This window comes from Lathyrus oleraceus, chromosome 3 (assembly GCF_024323335.1).
Source record: "Lathyrus oleraceus cultivar Zhongwan6 chromosome 3, CAAS_Psat_ZW6_1.0, whole genome shotgun sequence".
Taxonomy (NCBI): domain Eukaryota; kingdom Viridiplantae; phylum Streptophyta; class Magnoliopsida; order Fabales; family Fabaceae; genus Lathyrus; species Lathyrus oleraceus.
Window position 1 is genome coordinate 174758289 of NC_066581.1, and position 25962 is coordinate 174784250.

The following is a 25962-nucleotide window of genomic DNA, read 5'->3' on the forward strand; positions in this document are numbered from 1 at the left end:
GCTTCAAATAAGCAGTCCATGCAAAAATTAGGGATGGAAAGAAAAAATAGAGGTCACTTAAATCCTCAACAAAAAAAAAGATTAGTTGACCACCATATCAAGAATCAAAAGGTCACCATAATTCTTGTCAAATTTTTTTTTTTATGAATGCCAAACAAAAGTAGGTGATTGTTACCTCAAGCGAAAAACCTCATCGGTTCTTGAACCATCACATATTCACCTTCAAAACCCTATTGGAAGTTGAATGTGTGGGTTGAGTTAACTGAACAAATGACTAGAGATTATCAAGGAGAATGGGTTGGGTTAAAATCAAATTTTGAGCCTTATATCCTTTTGTTTCAAAAATCGTGAACCAGGTCACATTACAAGCCTAAAAGACCTAATTGAAGGATGGTTTATTTTGAAAGCATACTAGAGCAAGGTTACGTTAATCTGACTCTAAAATTCTTTGCTAATCATCTGTATTGGCCTCATTATCTTTCACACTGTAAATGTCTCATTCACTATATATCAAAACATCACAGCATCATCTCAGTAATGTTTTTTAAACCTACATGAGAATTGCATAGAATTACAATTTTGAAGGAACAATTTCATCTCTAAGTCAGCGCTTAGCATCAAGGAGGTTCCAACAATGAGCAATCATGATATGCATATTCTACATGGCTTGCTGGATTTTTTGATTCGGTTACAATGTTTTTGAATATGTAATATTTGTTTTCGTTATGTCAAAATCTATTCCGAAAATATTACACATGTTAGCATTAGTTTTGCTTTTCTGTTTCGATTGTGATGAGTGCGTTTTATGTTAGCGGTTTATTGGCTGATTTTATTTTGTTTACATGCCATATTTCAATTTTGTTGTCATCGTGTTTAACTCGGATTTGTATATATTATCGGTAGTTCGACATAGAGTCAATTCACGTTTTCTTTCGCTATTTCTCTTTTTTGGTCACGTGATGTTACTTTCCGTTATGATACGATATAATGTGTTATGCATTGTTCGTATTTCATTTTGATTGCGATGATCGTTCTTTGCGCTAGTAGCTTGTTGTTTGATTTGTGTTGGCATGCAACATTTCGATTGCATTATATTTAAATCGAATTTAAACTTTGTTTTGGCATCTTCGTATTATAGGTTCTCGCATTACTTGAACTCAATTCACGTCCTCGCGTTATGTTAATTTAACATGTGCATGTTATACATTTGTTTACTTTATAATTTGATTGTAATGAAAGTGTGTTGTTTATGATTGTTGTGTGTGCTTTGATTTTCTTTTTGTTTCACTACATGTTTGCACATGATTGTAGTGGTAAATTCATGACCATCAAGCTATGGATAAGCTTAACATCAATAAAACCAGAGTCGCCACCGCGCTTTTATTATTTCTAAAGGAAAAGGGAAAAGTACAAACAAAACCCAAAGATAAGAAGTTTTCAAATCAAAACTAATAAAATTTCAGAGATCACAGGTAAGGGGGTTGGTTACACATAGGGAAGGTGTTAGCACTCAAACGTTTCCTAGGGTCTCCTAGGGAGCCCTTTTTTATGTGTGCATGTGTATTTGGTATAAATGATGTTTGAGAAAAAATAGAATATGGGGATGAGAAAAGAATTCATTGATTATATTTTTTTGTTTGACAAGACCTTCGGTCTTGTGCCTACGTACTAGCATAAAAATGAGGGATCAAAACCTCGTAGTTCATGGTAAATTTTTTAAATAAGTTGGTGCATTACTTTTAACAAATTTTTTAATGAAAAGGGAACAAATGGACAAAAGTTTAAATGAAGTTGTTAGTTCTTTTTGTCTTTTGAAATTTATGTCAATATGATTAATTTATATACAAATTTGATTTAAGAAAAGATTTAAAAATTCATTGGCATAAGGCCAAAGTTTCTAATTTAAACAATGTCTAAGTTTGAAATCACAAGCAAAGAAATTTTTGAAAAGGGGCAGAGATTTTGAAATTTAAGAAGTGGGAGGAGATGGAGAAGCTATCATAAGCACATATTTAAAAGTTAAGATTTGAAGACATCTGACCAATGGGATGCAGTCCAACAGACAAGAATGTCATATAGAAAACCCATTTTCCCTTTGGACTTTGAATCAAACAATAATCAATAAATCAAATAGCAATATCCATACATCATGAAGATTAAGGCATCAAATAAAGATAGCCACATCCAAGCAAGCAATTTCATAGCTAGCAGTCTTCTTTGTCTTCCCATCTATCAGATGAATTATTCCTTGACCAACTCAGAGCAAAGCATCAGAGACATGATCAAAATAACAATTAAGTACAAAGACAGAGTAGCGGATAAATTTAAACAAATCCCCAGGCTTGCATCAGATGAAGGCTCACTCCACAATAGCTTGATCTCAAAATGTTGGCATTGGCCAAGTCCTTTTTGCATAGCGAATGTTACCTAGTTCTAAATCCAAGAGTTCAGGTCAAGATCAGTAGTCCACCAGATGTTTTTTAGGGTTTTTTTGTTGTTATTACGTATTTTAAGGTCCTAAGACCACAAACAAAACCAGAATGCACAAACAATATATACAATCACAATATATGGCTCAAATGAGCAAAGTAAAAATGACATAAACATAAGCAAGTTAAATGAAATATAAATGACAAATGAATGATAAATGACTGAAATTTAAATTGCATAAAGTAAAGGACTTGAAAGTAAAGAAATATTAACAAGAGTAAGTCAAATGTTAGTCAAAGGTGAGTCGAGTGTAATGGTGATTTTAATTGTTTACGTCATTCTTTGGAGAACACTCAACCCTTCATTCACAAGTATAGATCCCTGAACCAAGACATCTTCCATGAGAAGGGCTCCAACTTGGATAATTCACAAGTATCCCACTAGCTCCCATGAAAGGAAAAAAAAGTCAAGTCTCCAAACAATGCCATGAAGAAGGGGAGGCTTACAATCCAACTTACTAGAATGCCATGCCTTGAGGGTCAAATTTAGCTCTATATTAAGCAATCGTAATTGGACTTATGTAGAAGTCACAACTATTTGAGGTTGGGCAATAAAAATTTAGGTGTTAATGCATGTTAGATATTTGGTATGAAGAACCAAACTCCTAAAGCATACCACACACTAAAAGAAAATATCAAAAGGGAGGGACTTATCTCAGTCATACTTGTATTGGTTCATCTGACACAAGGTCATTGGTGAACCAAATAACCTTAAGACATTAGAGATTTCATTGGTCAAATGAGGGAATGTGAAAGAATAGGGATGAAGATGAAGAGGGAGGGGAAGATAGAAACAAAAATTGGTCATGGGAGGAATTTCATCAAATCAAAACCATCCATTCATTTTGGGAGATGAAATGTACATTTCATCAATCCCCTAAATCCAATGGTTTTGATCCAACAAAAGTCAAATCAACCTTGACCAAGGCCCAAACAGAAAGTCAAACATCACAAGACCATAACAATGACTCAACATAATTTTTAGGCAATTAAACAATTAAAAATCACATTTAAAATGAATTAAAATACATTTTTATTTGGCCAAAACCTAAAATCTCTTCAAAACACCAAAGAAATGGCCAAGAGATTTATCCCAGGTCAAACAAGGTCAAAGGACCTTAGACAACAAATTTCATAATTTTTGAAAAGTCAGAAGTATTTTTAAACAATTTAAAATATGCACAAAAACATTTAATTCATGAAAAATATCAAAATTAGTCCAAAAAATAATTTTAATTCAAGAAATAAAAGAGAAAAATATTTAAAGATTTTTGGTGAAAGTCTCATATTTTTTGGATTAAAAATGAAATTAATATGAATTAAACAAAATAAAAGGATTAAACATAAAAACAGAAATTAAAATAAAAATAAGAAAAAATGAAGGCCATCAGATCCCCCTCATTAATTGAGGTGGCAGATCTGAAGGCCACACACGCGTGTTCAATGGTGGTCATGAGTCAAACAGATGTACGCGTGGTAATTAAATGCAATTGTCCAGATTATAACATCCAAACATGATCAGATGGCCAGGAGGTGTGCCAACTCACCACTAGAGCTAGGGCTCCGGTCATCTTCTCCGGTGACCTCCATCGGACTGGTCCAACTTCATCTCAATGAAAAATAAAAAACAAGGACATTATTTCAAAGAGAAAATGCTCAGGATCATGAATCTGGCCTTAATTTTCTCCAATTCTAAGTATATAAAAAGATACAGAGATTTGAATTTTGAGGATCATGAGCTGAGTTGCTTTAATTTGACCTCAAAGCAACTCAATCTTGTTGCCTATATTGGTAGGACTTCAGCCAACCAAAAATCACAAAGAATGGTGAAGAATTGAGAGAAAATTGAAGAGATGAAAATTCTGGAAAATCACCTTCGAGGGCGCTTGAAACTTGCTTGATCTTGCTTCCAATTGGCCTTGGCTTGACTTCAGAAGCTTGCAGAAGTTGAATTGAAGCAAGGATAGGCTTGGATTCTTGGAGTTTCAATCTCAAAACAGAAGGATATTTGAAACTCGATTTTCAATTAAAAACCTTCAATATTGTCCTCTAATGGTGAGGGTTTGGATTGCGGGTTCAAAGCTTGGGCAAGGTGTTCTTAATTTTGATCCATGAGGGTCTTATTTATAGGCAATGCAATTGTTTTCTACATATTTACAAAATTGGCCAAAAATAGCAATCTCTCTTGCATGTTTGCATGGGCGTATGACAGGCCCATGAAATGATGTATTTAGGTAAAAAATCCATCATGTGTAATGCTGAAAGTGTGTCATGTGATCATGCAATGGTAATTGGAATGTGAACATAAATATCATCTAAATGAAGCTTTGTGAAGAACCTATGGGCAAGTCCTTCATTCCTTGGCCAAATGAGATGATCTTGGAATTTTTGGAAAGGTGAGATCAAGGGGAACAAGTTTCATGTCAAATACTTTTCTATTTGAAGTTTGGATCATGATGAATTTTGATGTGGAAGTTTGGGAAATCAAACATATTTGAAAATTTTCTAAGTCCCAAGTCAAATGTTCACTTCTTCCACCTTGAATAACTTTTGCTATAGGATTCAAATGGAAAACATTCCTTCATAAAAGTTGTATCTCTTTCAAACCTCTTCAATTTGGTCACCAATTTGACCTCATTTGGATTTGGCATGAAGGAGTTATGCATTTTAGAAGTTGAGAAAAATCACTTGTTCAATGGCAATGGCCCAAAATGACCTATAATGTTTCCTCTTGGCACATGCATTTGAAAATTGAATTTGAATTTATTCCAAGAACCAAAATTGGATAGGACATCTTAAATTTGACCATGAAACTTGAATGGCCTTTATCTCATAAAATTTGAGCAAGTTATGGTCCTTGGAAATTGACCTCCTAACTAGGGTTCAGACAAAATGACCTATAATCCCTCATCATAAAAAATGTCTTTCCAAGCAAAACTAGCTATTAACTTCAATATGAAAGTTGTTTGGAATGTAATACTAATGCTTCTCTTGGAATCATTTTCATATGACAAATATTGTAGGAGATGGGGTCTAGGAAACCCCAGTTTTGACCAGTTGACTTTCTCTAGTCAACCACCATGAACCACCTTGCAAACTTGAATTTATCTTGATCTCTTGGGCTCATGGAGGATCATATATGTATAAGATGATGTAATATGAAGTATACCTTGAAATATTTGATCAAATGTTGAGGAAACTTTCTGAGGAAGTCAAACAAGATACCCAGATGAATTAGGGCTCCCAAGGCAAACAAACTTCAAACTCTTGATGAATTCTTGATCAAAATGATAAATGAAGGTCATGGGGATCCATATATGATGTATAGAGTCAATGTGAACCATATATTGATTAGTCTCCTTGCATTGAGAGTCTCAAACCCTAGATATGAGCTTGATGACGCATAGGTGAACACACACTACCTACAAAAGAGACAAAGCTATACATGGACATATTTTTTGTATTTTGGTTAGTAAACAAAGAAAAAAAAAGTATGATACAACCAAATGTGCTTGGTGATCTCTCACAATAGAAACCCAATGCATGAGGGGTAAGAAGGATTCCAAGGTGTGATCCCAAAGCTAATGCATATGATGAGATAGCATGAGGGATCTTAGGGTCAAAATTGGGATCTTACAATGACATTGTGTTTCGTACGATTTATGGCGTTAACTTGCGCTATCGCATTACATTTCGCGACCTTGCGTTACAACTCGAACCTTTAAATTATTCTTCACCACTTCACAATCAAATCAATTTTTACAAAAACAAACAAAATATTTGATCAACATCAAGTTTCTTTTCTGTCTAATCAAAAAACGTCAAAAATATTTTCACAATAAAATGGATGAAAAAGGACTAGTTATGAGTATGCCCGTCTTTTCCCCGAGTACTTAGATGTCTATTGTATAGTTTGCCTATCAAGTACTTGTCATCTTTAAAAGACTCTAATTCGATTTATATCAAATACTCTTTGCAAAAAATTCTGATGAAAAAGAACTAGTTAGGTGTATGCCCCTCTTTTCCCAAGTATTTGGATACCAGTTGTATAGCTTGACTATTCGAATACTTGTCATCCACTCAAAAACAATCCAACCAATCAAATCATCTTTTACGCCTTAGCACGATTTCAAAACCTTTTTTACAAACGAAATATGCTTCGTCCATTCTAAGACGATGCAAAAAAAGTTTCACTCTTACCAGCGTAAGAAGTAAGAACGCTTTCCGCTCGAATGCAATGATAATATAAATCTGTGAGATTTTAGGTTATGTTGTCCATATGATGCGATGCCAATGTTCACTTCTCCATATTTTGGGTAGCAAGAGATCTTTTATGTTTGAATGCGACTAAGTACCTTTTGCAAAAATCGACCAACCCACAAACATTTGCTACCCATAACAACATAGCTCTGAGTTTCCCATCACACCTAGGGATAAGTAGAAGCAAGATTCAACATCTCGTCAGGCACCTTAATAAATAAACTTATTTTAACTCTTTTTCTCTTTTCAAAATTTTAATAATTAGAAGAAACAAGCAAAAGATAACACTCTTATTCGTAAAGCTAACTTAATGGTTCCTGTTTAGTACAATGAATGTGAGGAATGCTAATACATTCCCCTTACATAACCGACTCCCAAACCTGAATTTGGTTATGATGACCATTTTCTTTTTTCTTTAAGGGTTGTATCGATAATTTCGCTTTCCTTTTGTAATAAATAAACTTCGTGGAGGTTGTGTTATTATTTCGAGCGTACGAATGCCTGTGATATTATTTGCGTCGCAACAATAACAATCATAAATAGAAACCAATAAGAAGAACCATCACAGTGAGGAGCAACAATCAAAAAGAGAAGAAGTCGAAGAGAGAAACCAACAGAGAAAGGAGAAGCATCCAAAAATTGAACAAGTCAAACCAACAAATTAAATTGAACCAAATCAATTTGAATAAAACAAAATTGAATCAAATTAGATCAAATTAACCCAATGCAATCTAATATAATATAAATCAAACCGGAAAAAATCAATCCAAATCGATCCATGTCAATTTGAACCAAATCAAATCGAACCAAAATCAATTTGAATTAACCATACTGAAATAGACAAAATTAAATTAGATCAAGTTGAATCAATTTAGTCCAAACCAAGCCAAATAGAATAACCAATATGAGGAGGAGTAACCAAATAAAAGAGTCAACAAAAGAGAGAAAGAGAAGCAACGAAATAGAAAAACCAATAAGAATGGGAAGAACCAATGGATACACAAGCAACCAAATAGAATAATCAATAAGGATAGAGGTAACTGATCAGTCACCATTTGCATTAAGTTTTCGTTACTAATCCGACAAGAAACCGAGGCTTTTGAAACACTGTGCAAGCATTTTTGATACTTTTCGAGTCAATTTTACTTTCGGTATTATATTTAAGCATTTCCATTCATTGTTATGTTTTAATTCTATTTTCAAGATTTTATGCGTGGGATAGCTGTGTTTTTGTCCGAAAAGTCCAGGTAGAAGAACCAGGGAACTCAGAACGAGACAATGTGAGATTCCGGCAAGCAAAGGAGCAGAAAACCCTGGTACAGGAGACCTGACACATCCACCCGTGTCAGCCAAAGGATGGTGTGGTGTAGAAGACAGTGGCCTGGCACGGCCACCCGTGTCAACTAACATGGTACACGGGTCATGTTAGGCATCATCCCCAACCGTGTCACCCATGCCAGGGGCGTGTCAGCTGGGACAGTAGGCTGACACGGGCCGTGTTAGCCCAAGCCCAAAATTCCCTTTTTCTCGGGTTTTTATTCGTCGGGCTATTTTAGAGATATTTTTGGACATGTCCAACTGCTGCTTGGAATTTTCACAATAAAAGAGGACCTTCTGCCTACGGAAAAATCATCTTGGAATACGGAAAAATACAGTATTGTGAAGCAATCAAGTATTACAGAGAGCACGACATTCAGAGAGCTGAAGGTTTTCATGAGCGGGAGCGATTGAAGATTAAAGTCATCCAATTACTTGTAATATGTAAATTTTATCTTGCATTTGTTTTAAACAATATGAGTAGCTAAACCCCCGAATGCTAGGGGGTGTCCCTGATTTAGAATTGTAACGAATTTGAGTTTACATTTGCATTTATAATATTTTTTTACGGTAACCTTTTGATGTGTTTATTGCTTTCTCTTTCTGACCAATCGATATTGATTTGTGGTTATCAATTAGGCTGGACCGCCATTGATAAGGTTTTCATAAGGTTACTCGACAGTAGATATCACCTAGGACTAGGTATACCCTGTCTGAACCAGAGTATTCTTGATATTATAAAGTTGAACGTCACCTTAATTGCCTATGAACATAGAAGTTATGGTAGATTGATTAAAGGTTTTCACACCAAGGACTTGGGAGAAAACACCCTTGAGAACTGGTAGTAATTGATATTTGTTGATGCAATAGTAACTCAGAGCTGTTACAGGGATAAATCATACACCTTCCCTGGCATTGTTCCTTTTTCCCTGTAAACCTTTATTCTCATCCTTATTTGCTCTTACCTTTATTCTTATATTTTTACAATTAAAAACCAAATTAATACTTTTTGTTTAATTGAATGATAATTTAAACTCGATATTGACTTGCAGTCCTTGAGATCCACATTCGGGGAATTTCCCCATTATTACTATAAAAGGCAAAATAGTACACTTGCTATTTTCCCGATCAAGTTTTTGGCGCCGTTGCCGGGGACTTTCAAAATATAGAGTTTAATTTTAAAGTCAATTAAAGTTTTGTTACTCTGAAATAAAATTATTTTTTTGTCATTTATAATTTACTAATTTGTGTATGCCAGGAGAACCCTCAGCTGAATTTCTTTTTGACACAGAGACCGAGAGAACCCTTCACCGAAGACGCAGCAATCAAAGAGTGGATTCCAAACAAGAAAGTACCTCTGATCACTCAGAAGTCAAAGAACCAATGGCTGAAGTTCCTCCAATTCCACCTCCTCCACCTCCGAAAAGACTCCTGGGTGACTATGGAGGTGCAAACGCACCGGGTGGTCGATTGACCATTGTCAACCAACTGGTGAATGTGACAAATTTTCAACTACATCCTAGCACAATCAATCAATTGGAAAGAAAACCTTTCACCGGAAAGGTTAACGAAGATGCCAACAAACACCTGCAAAGATTTCTGACCATGAGCACCACGCTGAAAATTCATGGTCATACTGATGAAGCAAAAAAATTAAGAATGTTCTCGTTCACTTTAGCTGAAGATGCGGAAGAATGGTTCTATTCTCTTCATGCCGACAGTATCACATCATGGGAAGAGATGGAAACTGCATTCTTAAATGAGTACTTTCCAGCATCAGTATTCCTGAGAAAAAGGTATGAATTTCTTAATTTCAAACAGAAGGATGATGAATCATTGGGAGACACCTATAAAATATTCAAAAGGGTCTTAGTAGCATATCCAACTCACAATATGGATCAGACCGAACAAATGGAGATGTTCGTTAATGGGCTGAAGATAAAAACAAAGCAATTGATTGATACAGTAGTCGGTGGCTCAACAAATTTCTCAATAGCCACTGGTATTAAGAGGATTATTGAAGCAATAGCTGCCAATGAGCATCTAAAATTATGCGACAGGTGTACTAGTCAGCCAGAGGGTGTGATTGATCTAAAATTAGAAACAAGTAAAATCCATATGGAAGACATAGTTGCTGCCGAAGTAGACAAGAAGTTGAAAGCTATGAATATAGGTACTCAACAGATAGCTTAGTCCATCCAGCTCAAGCTAGCACTTGTGAAATATGTAATGGACCTCATCACATGGTCTATTGCTTTACTACTCCACAACAAATTGAAGAGATCAAATTCTTGAAGTAGAATAATCCCTACTCTAACACTTACAACCCAGGTTGGAAGAATTATCCAAATTTCTCCTAGAAAGATCAGAGAGGGAATGTTCTGCAACAAGGTACAGGGAAATATCAGACTCAGTATCAACAACAGCAGCAACAACATGCACCTAAAAAGGCTGAATGTGAAATCGCCATTGAAAAATTAGCAGCCAACAACATGCAGTTTCAAGAAGAAACCAGGAGTAATCAGAAAAACACCACGGCTTCCATTAAAAATCTCGATGTCCAAATGAGTCAGATAGCACAACAGTTAGCTTCAAGTTCTCAAGCCCTGGGCACCCTACTTAGTGGTATGGTAACAAATCTGTGGGAACATAACATTGTTAACGCTATCATAACCCGAAATGGAAAGTCAACGGAGGAAAATAGTGCTGAAAAAGATGGATTGTTAGAAGTGGGTTTAGAAATAAGGAAACCAAGGACCAAGATGAAGAAGTGATACTACCACCTATCAAGGAGAAAGAGAAGGTTTCAAAACCAATCATCAAACTCCCTTACCCTCCAAGACAGAAAAAGAAAGATCAACATGAGAAATTTTTTGAGAGGTTCCTGGAAATGTTCAAAAAACTGGAAATAAACATCCCTTTTCTGAGGCATTAGAACAACTGCCAATATATGCCAAGTTCATGAAAGATATCATCTCCAAGAAGCATTCCACTGATATAGACCCGATCATCCTAACTAAAACATGCATCGCCATTCTCCAAGGCATGAAAATCCCAATGAAAAAGAAAGACAGGGGATCGGTTACTATTCCATGCACTATTGCTGATAGAAAATTCAAGAAGGCTCTGATTGACTTAGGAGCAAGTGTAAGCTTGATGCAACTGTCCATCTATAAAAAATTAGGCATCAGCACTGTTCAAGACACTCGAATGATACTTCAATTTGCGGATCGCTCTGTGAGGCGACCCTATGGGATTGTGGAAGATGTTCTTGTAAAAATTGACAAGTTTTTTTCTTAGTTGACTTCGTCATTCTGGAAATGCCTGAAGATGAGGAAATTCCTCTCATATTGGGCAGACCTTTCTTAGAAACAGGACGGTGTATGATAGACATCGAGGAAGGAACTATGACCCTCAAAGTCTATGATGAAGAATTGAAAATAGATGTGAGGAACACAATGCAATACAAAGATGATATTGGAACAAGCCACACTATAGAGATAATAGATCAAGTAATTGCTCAAGAAAATGAAAGGCATAGACCTCAGTCACCACTAGAACGGGTCTTAAGTCTATCAATTTTTGAAAGTGATGAAGATGAAGGAGAGTCTGAGGTGCTCGCTATGATGGAAAAACAACCTGAATGGATTATATCTAGACCACACCGGTGGGAAGATTTAAGACCACCACCACCATCAGATGTCACTGAAGAACAAAAAATAGGTGTAAATCTGAAGCAGTTACCAACAAATCTGAAGTATGTATTTCTTGACACTGAAAAGAAATGCCCAGTTATTATCAATGCCAAACTACAAAGTGTCCAAGAAGAAGAACTCATTCAAGTGCTAAAAAAATACAAAGGCGCTATCGGATGGGAAATTGAGGACTTAAAAGGTATAAGCCCGACCGTTTGCATGCACAAAATCTTAATGGAAGATGATAACAAACTAGTGGTGCAACCATAACGAAGACTTAACCCAGCTGTAAGACCCTAATTTTGGCCCTAAGATCCCTCATGGCATCATATCATTTGCTTAATGCATTGCCTCAAGGATCATAGCATGTGTGGCTCCTTAACCCTAGGGTTGGGAGTTGTGTGAGTGGTTTGAGACCACCAAGCATGCTTGAATTGTATATTATTGCTTTTCTTATTTTGTTTACTAACAAAAACACAAAAATATGTCACTAACTCTTTTTGTTTTGAAGCTCAAGTAATCATGTGCTCCCATGCTCCTAGGAGGCTCCTAAGCTCAATGAAGTGGCTAGATGAAGATGAAAGCAAGCATGATAATGGTCCACAAAGCTCATAATCATCATATGTTTCTCCTAAGTATCTCAATTTTCCAATTTGATCAAGATAACCCAAAGGGCTTGAGGATTGTTTCCCAAGGAAACCCTAATTCAACTATGCTTTGACTGTGCCTTGCTCATGAAGCAACCTCAACCTATGATCAAATTTAATCAAGGGAATTTCTTTCATTCATTATCTTATGCATACATGAACCTATGTGAGTATCCTCAATCATTCATTCATCAAGATTTGAAGCTTGGCCTTGAGAAGTTGACTAGTCAAGTCATCTGACTAAACTGAGGATCACTGAGATACAACTTTTGATGTGTTTGTCAAATGAAAATAACCCCAATATAGAATATGTTCTTAGGAATAATATGAACAACTTTAATGTTCATCAAAAATACATTTGAAACTTGTAAGGTCATCATTCATTTCAAAATATTATAGGTCGTTTTGACTGAAACCCTAATTTTGGGTCAACTTCCCAAGGACCTAACTTCCTTAATTTTTATGATTTTGAGGTGAGACCAAATGCATTGGAAATATTAAGATGTCTAATTCAAATGTTATGTTGGACAAAATTTCATAATCCTAAAAGAAACACATGTGGTAATACAAAACATTATAGGTCACTTTGGACCTAAGTCATTGAATTTTGAAAATGTCCAACTTCAAGTGCCCATAACTTTCTCATTAAAAATCCAAATTATGCAAAATTTAATTCCAAATTGATCATTTTGGAAAGATATACAACTTTGATGTTGGAGGTTTTTCCATTTGAGGCTTGCATCATTAATACAGAAGGGCTTGAAAGTGGTTGCCTTTGTTGAAAATTTTCAAAGGGAACCTAAACATGTTTTGTACCCCAAACTTCACAGCCATTTTTCATAAATTTACAAACTCCAAATGAATTTTTTCCTAACATGACTTTTGTTCCTTATTTAAATAGCTTTCCAACCATTACTCACATGACCATTTTTGTATTTTCCATGTGGGAGTTTCAAAGAGCTTAATGTTTATGATCATTTTTGCAATTCACATCATAACTTGGAATGCAAGCTTGTGCAGCCTCTTGTGCACGTCCAATTCAACTGCATTTAACCTCAGTATACATTTCCATTCATTCTTGTGCTTTGCAAGCGCCTGTACAGGCCCATTAATGAAGGATCCAAGTTTCATGCACACGAGCATTGCACCATATTGCATCAAGTTCAGCTATAAATAGAAGCTCTTGCTCATTCAAAAATCAACCACAAGGAGATCTGAAACGCTGCTGAATTGGAAACCAAACCCTCACTCAAAGGAATTTCAGTTTTCATTTTCAATTTCAAGCTTGAATTTCAACATCATTAGTTGATCTTCAAGTCTTAACTCCTTAGCCTTGCATCATCATCACACTTCCATAGCAAGATTGGATCAAAAGCTTGAAGAACTTGTGCTGTTTGAAGCTGCATTTCAGAGGTGGAACCTCAATTTTTCTTGATCTAGATCTTGATATACAATGTGAATTGCTCTGGTTTTTGTTATTTTCTGAAGTCCTCACGCATGAGACAGGCCAGTGGTGGTCTTAATTTCATAAATCATGACATTTCAGATCAAACACCATGATCGTCAAGCTCATGTTTCTCTTTAATTAGGAATTTTGAGGAGAATCCATTGTTACAGGGGTGATGTACATCACCCTAGCTTCATTTTGATACCTTGCTTTTTAATTTTCATTGAAGTAGAAATCCCTGCGCGTGGTGGCCGAAATCAGTTGGCTGGTCGGAGAAGATGGTGGTTTCCACCACCATCCCCACGTGGGATCTCCAGAGCCCTTGGATCTTGATAAAATGTTTTAATCCTGGCCTTGCATTGTTATGACTTATTATAATTCAAAGAGTAACGCGCTTGACTTGAGTACATGGTGTGACCGCGCCTCTGGATCCTCAGATCATGGCCACGTCATTTAATGAAACTATCCAAGGGCGCTGGATTTTTGTTATTTTCTGATTTTTGTTTTAATTTCATTTAATTCCTTTTACTTTCAAAATTCATAAATATTTTATTTGAAGTCACAAAAATATGAGACCAATGCCAAAAAAATTCTTGAAAAATCTAGTTTCATATTTTGATTTTTAATTATTTTTATGACTTCACTTAATATTTTTTGTGAATTATTTGGTTTTTAATAGTTTTAATTCATTTTAAAATACTTTTTGATATCTGAAAAATCCAAAAATATTTTCTTAACACATATGGATCATGATATGTCAATCAAAAATAGTCTCATCAATTTCTTATTGATTTGAGATTTATTGGAGATTTTAATTCATATTGTGTTATTTTTATTGTTTATAATTGTTTTAATATAGTTTCTGATTTCAAAAATTGTTGAAATTTTTTGTCAAACCTTGCTTGACCATGTTAGACCTATGAGAATTTTGTCCATTTTATTTTTGCATTTATTTTTAATTCAAAAATACCAAAAAAGTATGTTTGACTTGTTGACTTCTAATCTTCATTTCTTTTCCAGTTTAGCATTGGTTGATGATGATTTGATTCACTTTTGACCAATTATGTTTGACACTTCATTTTCTTTTTCCATTCATTTCATCTTCATCTCATTTCTTTTTATTTTGGCCAATGAGTTAATGTCTTATGGTTGGTCTTGACATATGAGAGGTTTAACCTTCTTTCATCCAAATCAAACTCAACTTGATCCAAGATCAAGTGAGTTTCTTTGTGTCCAAGATAGGTTGCTTCTTGGTCAAGCAAAAAAACCTAAAGTCCATAAAAGGTCTTCCTCTCTTCTTTTTTACATGGCATGTTTTTGGAGCTTGGCTTACTAGTCATGATCTCTAACTTGTGTTTATTTGCCTATAGTTTTATTGACCGGCCTCAGATAGGTGCGACTACTACATTAGTCCACTTACGATTGCTTAACATAGTGCTAAATTGTCTTATGACAAACTAACATAACCATACTAAATACTAACTTTAATTTGAGCATTTAATTTCTTGCAATTTATTTTAATGCAATTTACTTTCTTGCTCATTTATTCATATTGCTTTTCCCTTTGCTCACTTGAGCATATATTTTATGTTTATGTCATTTTCCTATTGCTCATTTGAGCTCATTATTGTATATAAATATATTTTTGCTTTGTGGATGTTTTGTCTTTGTTTGTGTGAACCCAATGCATAAAGGAGAAAGAACTTAGAATTAGGATATTGTAACACCCCAAAATTTGCCCTCCTCATTCATGCATTCATTTAGCATTTCATATTGCATTTCATCATGTCAATCAGAATTAGATCTAAAAAAAAAAAAAAAAAAAAAAATAAAAAAAACAAAAAAAAAACGAAAAAAAAGAATAATAATAATAATAATAATATAATTTTTTACAAAAAAAAAATAATAATAAAAAAAAATTTAATTAATTAATTAATTAAATAAATAATTAAATAAATAAAATATAATAAAAAAAAAATTGGACTTGGGTCTCTCTCATTTGAGCCCACAAAACCATGAAATTCAGTCTATAAATACCAAGGCTTCACTTGAGAGAACACAGAACAAAGGGGGATATTGAAGAGAAGCAAAATACTCTGAGGTTTCCTTGGAACAAAACCCTGAGGAAAAAGATAGTGAGAGAAGACCTAACGGAGTTCAGAGCAGCCTCCAAACCCCGAAGGGAACTCAACTACACAGAATCACCTCTGCCTCACATAAACCCTGAAGATTGTTTTGTAAACCTCACGGGTGCAACTCAATTTCAATCAAGTTCTCCAATCAGGTTTGCCATTATTCCCATTACCTTTGCCCATGGGTTTAATATGTATATGAATGTATAAACAATGCCTTGAATGTTTAACTGTTTAATTTTTGAGTGTATGCCACAGGGTTTGAGGTTTCTGAAACCATACTGTTATTCATGAAAAAAATGCTTATGATGTTTCACTAACCCTTTTGTTGAATTTTTGTGAGGGCTCACATGACTTTTGCAGGGATAACTTGCGTGGTTTCCCACTTTATTTGTGGGATAACCCCTGGAGGTTCATTCCGATTACCTGTACTGACTCACTTTTCTTTGATGGTACCAGCTTGAGAGATCTCTGGGTTTCTTGTCCCCTTGGTTGCTGTTACTTCGGATCTTTATCCGTGTGGTACTTTTTACCTTTTCCCGCATTTTACTACTTTCCTAGCTGGAAGACCTCGATAGGAGGCAATGTTTTGTGTTTACCTCAAGATACATGTTTTGTGTTTTGTGTTCGTATCCCTGCAGGTAGCGCGGTTCCTTCATCAAGGACTGCCCTTTTTGCCCTTGAGCATCCCAAACCCTAAAACCCAAAGCAACACGTTAACTCCTTCTACTACAGGCGAGTAAGTCTCCAAAGGTCGAGCATCCGGTAGATTGCGTAGTAACGTTGTTCGCCCAAAACCAAATCCATAACCCCGTAGTTAGCCGAACTACGTTTTGCTCTGATTCTCAGGCCAGATGAGATACGTAGGCATAAGATGCGATGTCTTAGCGAGCACACATCCCCCCAACCCATAGGTCAGCCGAGCTACGAAGACTCTGATTCTCATATTCAGATGAGATACGTATGCAGTGGATGCGACATCCGCGCGAGTCATTTTCATTTAAACCTTTTTTTTTTTGGTAAACAGCACAAGATAAACCCACACCCTTTAGACAAGAACTACAAAAGTGGATCCCGTAGAGTACTACGGATGCGTAGGGGTGCTAATACCTTCCCTTCGCATAACCGACTCCCGAACCCAAGATTTGGTTGCGAGACCCCGTCTTGTCCTTTCCTTTTTCAGGTTTACTTCGAGCGTTTCCTTTCCCTCCTTTGGGATGAATAACGCACGGTGGCGACTCTCCTGTCTTTTTCTTTCGCCGGTTGTTTTTTTTCGCACTGTATTTTTCAGGTTGCGACAGCTGGCGACTCTGCTGGGGATATGAAAGAAGTTGACCTCTTGCTGGTCCATCTTCCCTAAGCGAGTCCCTCCTAGCTTTTGTAGTTTGTTTGTTTATTGGGTGTTCATGCTTTTGTACAGTTATTTATTTACCTGCTTTACCTTATTGTATTGTGTACATATCCTTGCTTTATCTGTTGGCTGGCTATGGCTGCTTGGTGATCTTTGTGAGATGAGTTCTATACCCGAACTCGAGTGCACTTAAGATAGGAGAATGGCATTGTCCTGTCAACTTGTGTGGAGTATTCCTTAGCGAGTTGACTTGCAAGCCCATTCACTTGGTGGAGGTCATGTTGAGATCAATAATGTCACATAAGTAAGTTGTGGTTAGACATTACTTGTTCCAATATAGACCTAAGAAGCCGAGGACCTTAGTTTACCAAACCCATCTTGGCCTATTCGTAGGACGTAGTGCGAAAGTCGTTCAAATGTAAGATTTGATACGATTGTTACGCGATACTACACTCATAAGAGTCTCTCTTGAGAATATTGTTGGAATACGAGTAGTCGTTCCTCTGATAATATCTGAAAGATGGGATTATGACTATGGGAACCTTTTGTAGAACATGTTTGGCAGGTTTAAATCTTAGTACACTCCTTTTGGGTGGTTCTTAGCCTAAACTCCATGCTCGTGACTTGCAACAAACCCTTGATTCATGGTTAATCCGATCAGGTATCCTTAATATCAATGGAACTCGGGTGTTGATAAGATGTAAACCATAATCCACCAAAATGGGTGGTTGATATTAAGGATAACATGATCCATCCCATGACCTTTGTTTGGTGTGCTCACACGGAAGATGAAAAGCTGTGGATGTACTATTTTGAAGACAGTCTAACTGGAGCTTCTCGTGAATGGTATTCTCATTTGTCTCGTACTACCATCAAGAGCTGGAAAGACTTGGCAGAGGCTTTTATCAAGCAATATCAATACAACTTGGACATGGCTCCAAATCGGACCTTGTTGCAAGGTATGTCCCAGACTGCCAAGGAGACCTTTAGAGAATATGCTCAGCGTTGGAGACAGATTGCTACGTCCGTCCAACCCCCTATGTCTGAAAGGGAGATGGCGGACATGTTCATGAACACTCTTCAAGGCAATTATATTGAGAGAGTGGCTGCTTGCCCGTCAATCAGCTTTGCAGAGATAGTAATTGTTGGAGAAAGAATCGAGAGTCTGTTGAAGATGGGCCAAATTCAAGACAATAGTGCTTCCAACTCATCAGGTCCCAAGAGACCGTTTGTTGGTAACGGTCAGCGAAGAAAAGAAGGCGAGACAAGCATTGTGTATACCGGCAGAGGCAGGGGTAGAGGACGCCCTAATTATTATCAAGATCAAGTGGCCGCAGTCACTATTCCAACACCTGTTCCTCAACCGCAATGTCATCCGCAACAACAACCCAGAACAATCAACAACAAGGAGGTAATCCGGGTCAGCAGAGACACTATCAACAACGTCCAAGGCAAACGGACCGGGTCATCGAGCCAATCCCGATGCCTTATTCAGTATTACTTCCCAAGCTGATTGACATGAATCTGGTTGCGTTGAGAACTATGGCCCCACCAATCGATCCCAATAATTTGCCCAGAGTTTATGATGTCAATGCCAAATGTGCTTTTCACTCCAATGCACCTGGCCATACTACAGATAATTGCAAGGCCCTCCAGTTAAAGGTACAAGATTTGAGAGATGCCCAGGCTATCAATTTTGCTCCGGTGCCTAATGTTATCCAGAACCCGATGCCGGCTCACGGCGGGCAGGGGATTAATGTTGTCGAAGTGGTTGAAGCTGGTAATGCCCAAGGCTGGGGCAAATTTGTGGAGCCAGTCATCAAAGAAGACAAGTTTGGATAGGGGTATGCTCCGGGATCTCAGAAGAATGAAGCCGGTACTTTCTCCAGCGGGGGTTTGGTTTCTCCCCACATCGTCAATGCTGCAGATGAAGACAATGCTGATAGCGACTGTGACTTAGATAGCTGGATTCGCCCGTGTGTCCCGGGAGAAAAGCTCGACAATTGGTCGTCTGAAAAAACCGTTCGGGTTACTCTACTGAAAGAGTGATTTTTATTGTTTTCCTTTATTACATGCATAATAAAGTCTTACACTTTGCCCAAGGTGTAACGGCTCATTTGTAGGGCCATCCATTTAGTTACGTTTCACAATTATTTTTATCATCAATAAAGGACGGCTTTTGCAAACAATTTTGTGTTCTCTTTCTTTCAGTTTTTTTACTTTTTACCAAAAAATGGCAAATGTTTCTTTTTTCGTTTTTCCTTTCTTTCAAAAAAAAAAATCTCTCTCATTCTAAGGTAAAGCATGATCCTCCATCATGCAGAGCCGACCACCCGGATCTCACTGCTAACGACACTGCTATGGCCAAGTATGACTTCGACAATCCTATCTATCAAGCCGAAGAAGGGGCTGAGGAAGATTGTGAATTGCCTGAAGGGTTAGCCAGATTGTTGAAACAGGAGGACCGAGCTATTACACCTTACAGGAGGTGGTTAAGACCATCAACGTTGGTACCGAAGACGACAAGAAAGAGATCAAGATCGGGGCAAGTCTACAGGCCGAGAGGAAAGACCGTTGATCATGTACTTGACTGTGTTAGAAAGGTCAATGGGTTGTGTGCTCGGTCAGCATGACGAGTCAGGTCGAAAAGAGCATGCAATATACTACCTTAGCAAAAGTTTACCGACTGTGAACAAAGATACTCATTGCTCGAGAAAACTTGCCGCGCTTTGGCATGGGCTGCTCGCCGACTAAGACAGTATATGTTGACTCACTATTGATATCAAAAATGGATCCAGTCAAGTATATTTTTGAAAAGCCATCACTTACCGGAAAGGTTACTAGGTGATAAATGATACTGACAGAGTATGACATCCAATACACTTCACAAAAAGCCATCAAGGGAAGTGTCTTGTCAGACTATCTTGCAGAGCAACCGATTGATGATTACCAACCTATGAGGTTTGACTTTCCTGATGAGGACATCATGTTTCTCAAATCGAAAGATTGAGAGGAACCACTCCCGGAGGAGGGGCCTGACCCTGAATCCAAATGGGTTATGATGTTTGATGGGGCGGTCCACGTCAATGGTCGCGGAGTTGGTATAGTGTTGATCACACCGGAAGGGGGTTCATATGCCATTTGGTGCCAGAATAACTTTTCCCTGCACCAACAATGAAGCCGAATACGAAGCTTGTATCCTAAGACTTGAGGAAGTCGTCAATATACAGATTAAAACCCTGAATGTATACGGGGATTCAGCTTTGGTCATCAATCAAACCAACAGGGAAATGGTGATATGCTGGAACTACGTACCCAGAATTGACGTATCTCGGTCAGAGACGAATGAAGAAAGCATTTGGTCAGAAAGTGCGCTCTCGGGAGTATCGAGTCGGTGAATTGGTACTCAAAATATTTCTTCCTCCCAACACAGATCACAGGGGCAAATGGACACCGAACTATGAGGGTCCGTACGTGGTTAAAAGGATTTTCTATGGCGGAGCTTTGACGCTAACAACCATGGAGAGCGAAGGATTCCCGTCCCCTATTAACTCAGACGCGGTTAAAAAATACTTCGCATAAAATAGACCCGTTGGACAGTAAAAAGAATAGTCCAGGCAAAAAAGGGGCATCCCGACGAACCAAAAAAAAAAGAATAAAGAGGTTCGGGCAAAAATTAGGGATATCTAAAAAAAAAGAGTACACCCGGTGAGTCGAAAACCCAAAAGGGCGGCTCAGGCAAAAATGGGTATCCCGGTGGATTGAAAACCCGAAAAGGGGGCGATCCAGGCAAAAGTTAGGGAATAAGCGAATGACTGTGATCTGAGTTCATCAGTGTTATATCACCGTTTCATTCAATCCGGCAATCTTCGAAGGTTAAAGATCAACTAATCATCCACTTCAGAAAGCAAGATGAGCAGAGCGTCTTGAGGACATACGAGCCATAGCAGAGTCGAAACTCAGTGGGACCCCGTTTCCACATTGCCATTAGGATAGTTCTCTCTTTTATAGCGATCACCTCTTTTCAGGGATCAGCTTCCTGATGCCCTCGCCTATTCCTGGCACAAATTTTCTCCCCAGTAAGAGTCGAATAATTCAGTTAAAGAGCCTCTTTATTTTTCATTTATCAGTTTGTTTGCAAAAATGTCAGAATTTTTGATAAAACATATTGCATATGAACATAATGGTGGCTTTTGCAGATGATTTGCACAGGAAAACATTTAAAATTGCTTTGAATGTGCTTAATCCCGGACGGTGAATTCAAACCGAGTAATTCCCCCGAGGCATACGTGTATTTTGGGTTGCAGGTCACAGGAACCGGATGCCAAGTCATGAATCCTCATCCCCAAGCGGTTGACAAAGTCTCTCCTCAGCAGAGCATGTTCCCCAACAGAGTTGACAGTATCCAGACTGTCTATCCCCAACAGAGTTGACAGTATCCAGACTGTCTATCCCTAGTAGAGTTGACAGTATCCAGACTGTCTATCCCCAGCGGAGTTGACGGTGTCAGACTGTATCTTCCTAGCAATAGCGGAGTGGTTGCATGCCCAACGGACAAGACGGTGGTGTTCCCAGTGTTCATCTCATCCCCAGCAGATTATTTCTAGCAGATTTGTTCTAATCCCCAGCTTGAGGATGATTAGCAAGTTCATATCCCCAGCAAAGGTCGTTTCCTACGACATTTCCCTAAGAAGTGTTTTCCCCACAGACTCTCCTCACAGAGCCTCGCCGAGAAAAGTTTCCATAGTTGATACTCCCCCCGCAAGGTCAACTTTTCAAGCAGCCAATTTATTTTTGGTGAGACGGATCATTCCCCACAGAGCATTCAAGGATTGATACAGCGATCTGTTCCCTACCGGAGTTTGCTTCCCCTAGCAGATTTCTTTTTTTCTTTTACACCATGCATAGCATTTGCATTCGCATGCATATCATATCAAGCATACACATAAGCTGATAAACAGGTTCTTCCAAGCAGACTGAAGAATTACTGTACAACCAAGATCATGAGATCCAGCCAGAGGATCAAGCGTGAGTGATCCAGCCTGAGGGTCATTTTGAAGATTCAGCCTGAGAATCGTTTTCCCGTGATCCAGCATGAGGGTCACTTTTTGAAGATTCAGCCTGAGAATCGTTTTCCCGTGATCCAGCATGAGGGTCATTTTTGAAGATTCAGCCTGAGAATCGTTTTCCCAAGAGTCAGCCTGAGGCTCAATTTGAAGATTCCCCAGTGAAGTCGCCTACAAGCTTTATTTTCCCAGCAAGTCTAATTAAGGAGTCGTTACAACATGTTCTAGCCCGAAGAATATGTACGAAGCCCAAAAGTGGAATATGCTCGAAGCTGCATATCTAATATGAAGGTTGGGTGTAGATTTCAAAAGAGGGTCAACCAGCGCATGCCTCAGATGCGGGATCCTAATGATGGGAATTTATCATCAAAACAATCCAGATCTAGCCAGAAGATCGAAATAGATTCGGCCAGAGAATCGAAACAAAGGAGATCTAGCCAGAAGATCGAAGAAGATCTAGCCAGAAGATCGAAGTTAGGTCTAGCCCGAAGACCGGAAATAGATTCAGCCAGAGAATCGAAACGAAGGAGATCTAGCCAGAAGATTGAAGAAGATCTAGCCAGAAGATCAAAATCGTATCCAGCCCGAGGATCAAAATTAATATCCAACCAGAGGACTAAATTGAGTATAGGTTCAGCCAGAGGATCGAAACTCCAGATTAAGCCAGAGGATCGGAAGAAAGATAAACAACGCGGTGTATTTCCGCGTTTTTGTGGTATTCTCAGAGCACAAATTTCCGGTCTGTCTTTGGTATTCAATCACAGCTCACCCCGTTTGTCTGATAAGCTGTTCGCTTTCATCCTACTCGGGTTAGCTGATGATTGAATAGGGGCAGCTGTAACACCCCAAAATTTGCCCTCCTCATTCATGCATTTATTTAGCATTTCATATTGCATTTCATCATGTCAATCAGAATTAGATCTAAAAAAAAAAAAAAAAAAAAAAAAACCAAAAAAAATAATAATAATAATAAAAATTTAATTAATTAATTAATTAAATAAATAATTAAATAAATAAAATATAATAAAAAAAAATGGACTTGGGTCTCTCTCATTTGAGCCCACAAAACCATGAAATTCAGTCTATAAATACCAAGGCTTCACTTGAGAGAACACAGAACAAAGGGGGATTTTGAAGAGAAACAAAATACTCTGAGGTTTCCTTGGAACAAAACCCTGAGGAAAAAGATAGTGAGAGAAGACCTAACGGAGTTCAGAGCAGCCTCCAAACCCCGAAGGAAACTCAACTACACAGAATCACCTCTGCCTCACATAAACCCTGAAGATTGTTTTGTAAACCTCACGGGTGCAACTCAATTTCAATCAAGCTCTCCAATCAGGTTTGCCATTATTCCCATTACCTTTGCCCATGGGTTTAATATGTATATGAATGTATAAACAATGCCTTGAATGTTTAACCGTTTAATTTTTGAGTGTATGCCACAGGGTTTGAGGTTTCTGAAACCATACTGTTATTCATGAAAAAAATGCTTATGATGTTTCACTAACCCTTTTGTTGAATTTTTGTGAGGGCTCACATGACTTTTGCAGGGATAACTTGCGTGGTTTCCCACTTTATTTGTGGGATAACCCCTGGAGGTTCATTCTGATTACCTGTACTGACTCACTTTTCTTTGATGGTACCAGCTTGAGAGATCTCTGGGTTTCTTGTCCCCTTGGTTGCTGTTACTTCGGATCTTTATCCGTGTGGTACTTTTTACCTTTTCCCGCATTTTACTACTTTCCTAGCTGGAAGACCTCGATAGGAGGCAATGTTTTGTGTTTACCTCAAGATACATGTTTTGTGTTTTGTGTTCGTATCCCTGCAGGTAGTGCGGTTCCTTCATCAAGGACTGCCCTTTTTGCCCTTGAGCATCCCAAACCCTAAAACCCAAAGCAACACGTTAACTCCTTCTACTACAGGCGAGTAAGTCTCCAAAGGTCAAGCATCCGGTAGATTGCGTAGTAACGTTGTTCGCCCAAAACCCAATCCATAACCCCGTAGTTAGCCGAACTACGTTTTGCTCTGATTCTCAGGCCAGATGAGATACGTAGGCATAAGATGCGATGTCTTAGCGAGCACACATCCCCCCAACCCATAGGTCAGCCGAGCTACGAAGACTCTGATTCTCATATTCATATGAGATACGTATGCAGTGGATGCGACATCCGCGCGAGTCATTTTCATTTAAACCTTTTTTTTTTGGTAAACAGCACAAGATAAACCCACACCCTTTAGACAAGAACTACAAAAGTGGATCCCGTAGAGTACTACGGATGCGTAGGGGTGCTAATACCTTCCCTTCGCATAACCGACTCCCGAACCCAAGATTTGGTTGCGAGACCCCGTCTTGTCCTTTCCTTTTTCAGGTTTACTTCGAGCGTTTCCTTTCCCTCCTTTGGGATGAATAACGCACGGTGGCGACTCTCCTGTCTTTTTCTTTCGCCGGTTGTTTTTTTTCGCACTGTATTTTTCAGGTTGCGACAGATATACACATGCTTAAAGGAGTTCAAGAGCAACTAGGCCTCATGCCTTTAGAATGCTAAATTTGTTGAAGAGCAATTATGCCTCATGCCTTTAGAATGCTAAATTTCACAGTTGACTTCATAGGACTTCCTCTCCAAAACTCATTCTTTGTCCATTTCTCTTATTGTGTTGTGAACTTTTTGGTGTTTGGTCTTGTGTGATAGGGATTCCATCTTGAGATAGAAAGAAGGACCATTGTCATGAGTAGTCAAGTTAAGAGAGACAAGCCAAATGGAGATCCTAGGAGCTTGAATATAATTTGTTTGATTGCTTGAGTGTTTGCTAAGTCCAAAGGAAAGGAGCATCTTGAATCATCTATATGATTTCAAGAAAAGGAACTCCAAGGGTTTTATCTCTTCTCTTATCTTTGTATGCTTTAGGATTAGCCCTTCTCTTCGTCTCCACTCTAACCCAAGCCAAACTCTTTTGTGCAAACTTTGACTTTGTTTTCAAATTAGAAACCTAGGCCTTATGCCTTTGACTTTTCAAAAATCTTTTCATTAATACTCATTGTGAATAAATCTTAATCCAACTTTGGCTTCATTTTGTAAATAAATCTAATTTGTAAATATAACTCACTTCAAGTTGTTTTTGTGTTTCCAATGGCCACCTTTGTTAAAACCTTTTCATAAACATTAGCCATAGGTTTGAGTTATCATAGTGGTTGATGTAAACCTCACCTTATCCTTAGTGATTGGACTATAAGTCTTCCATACTTATTATAGGGTTAACCCCTCACTAGTATGTTGAAGTCTTCCTCACATGGTGGATTGTTGGTTTAGGTTGAGTTTTCTCCCTTTGATAACAAAAGACCTTAAGGCTTTTGATCAAATAAATTCACCAATCTTTTGAGATTTTTACCCCGAACTACGAGGTTTTGATCCTACCTTTGTGATGGTACGTAGGCAATGGGTTCATCCATTCAAACAACAAAAATTGTAAATATAATCTATTCTTTTCTCATCCCCCCAATCTTTTGCATATATTTTCACAAATACCAACCTACAACACACATTTGCAAAAAAGAGATTC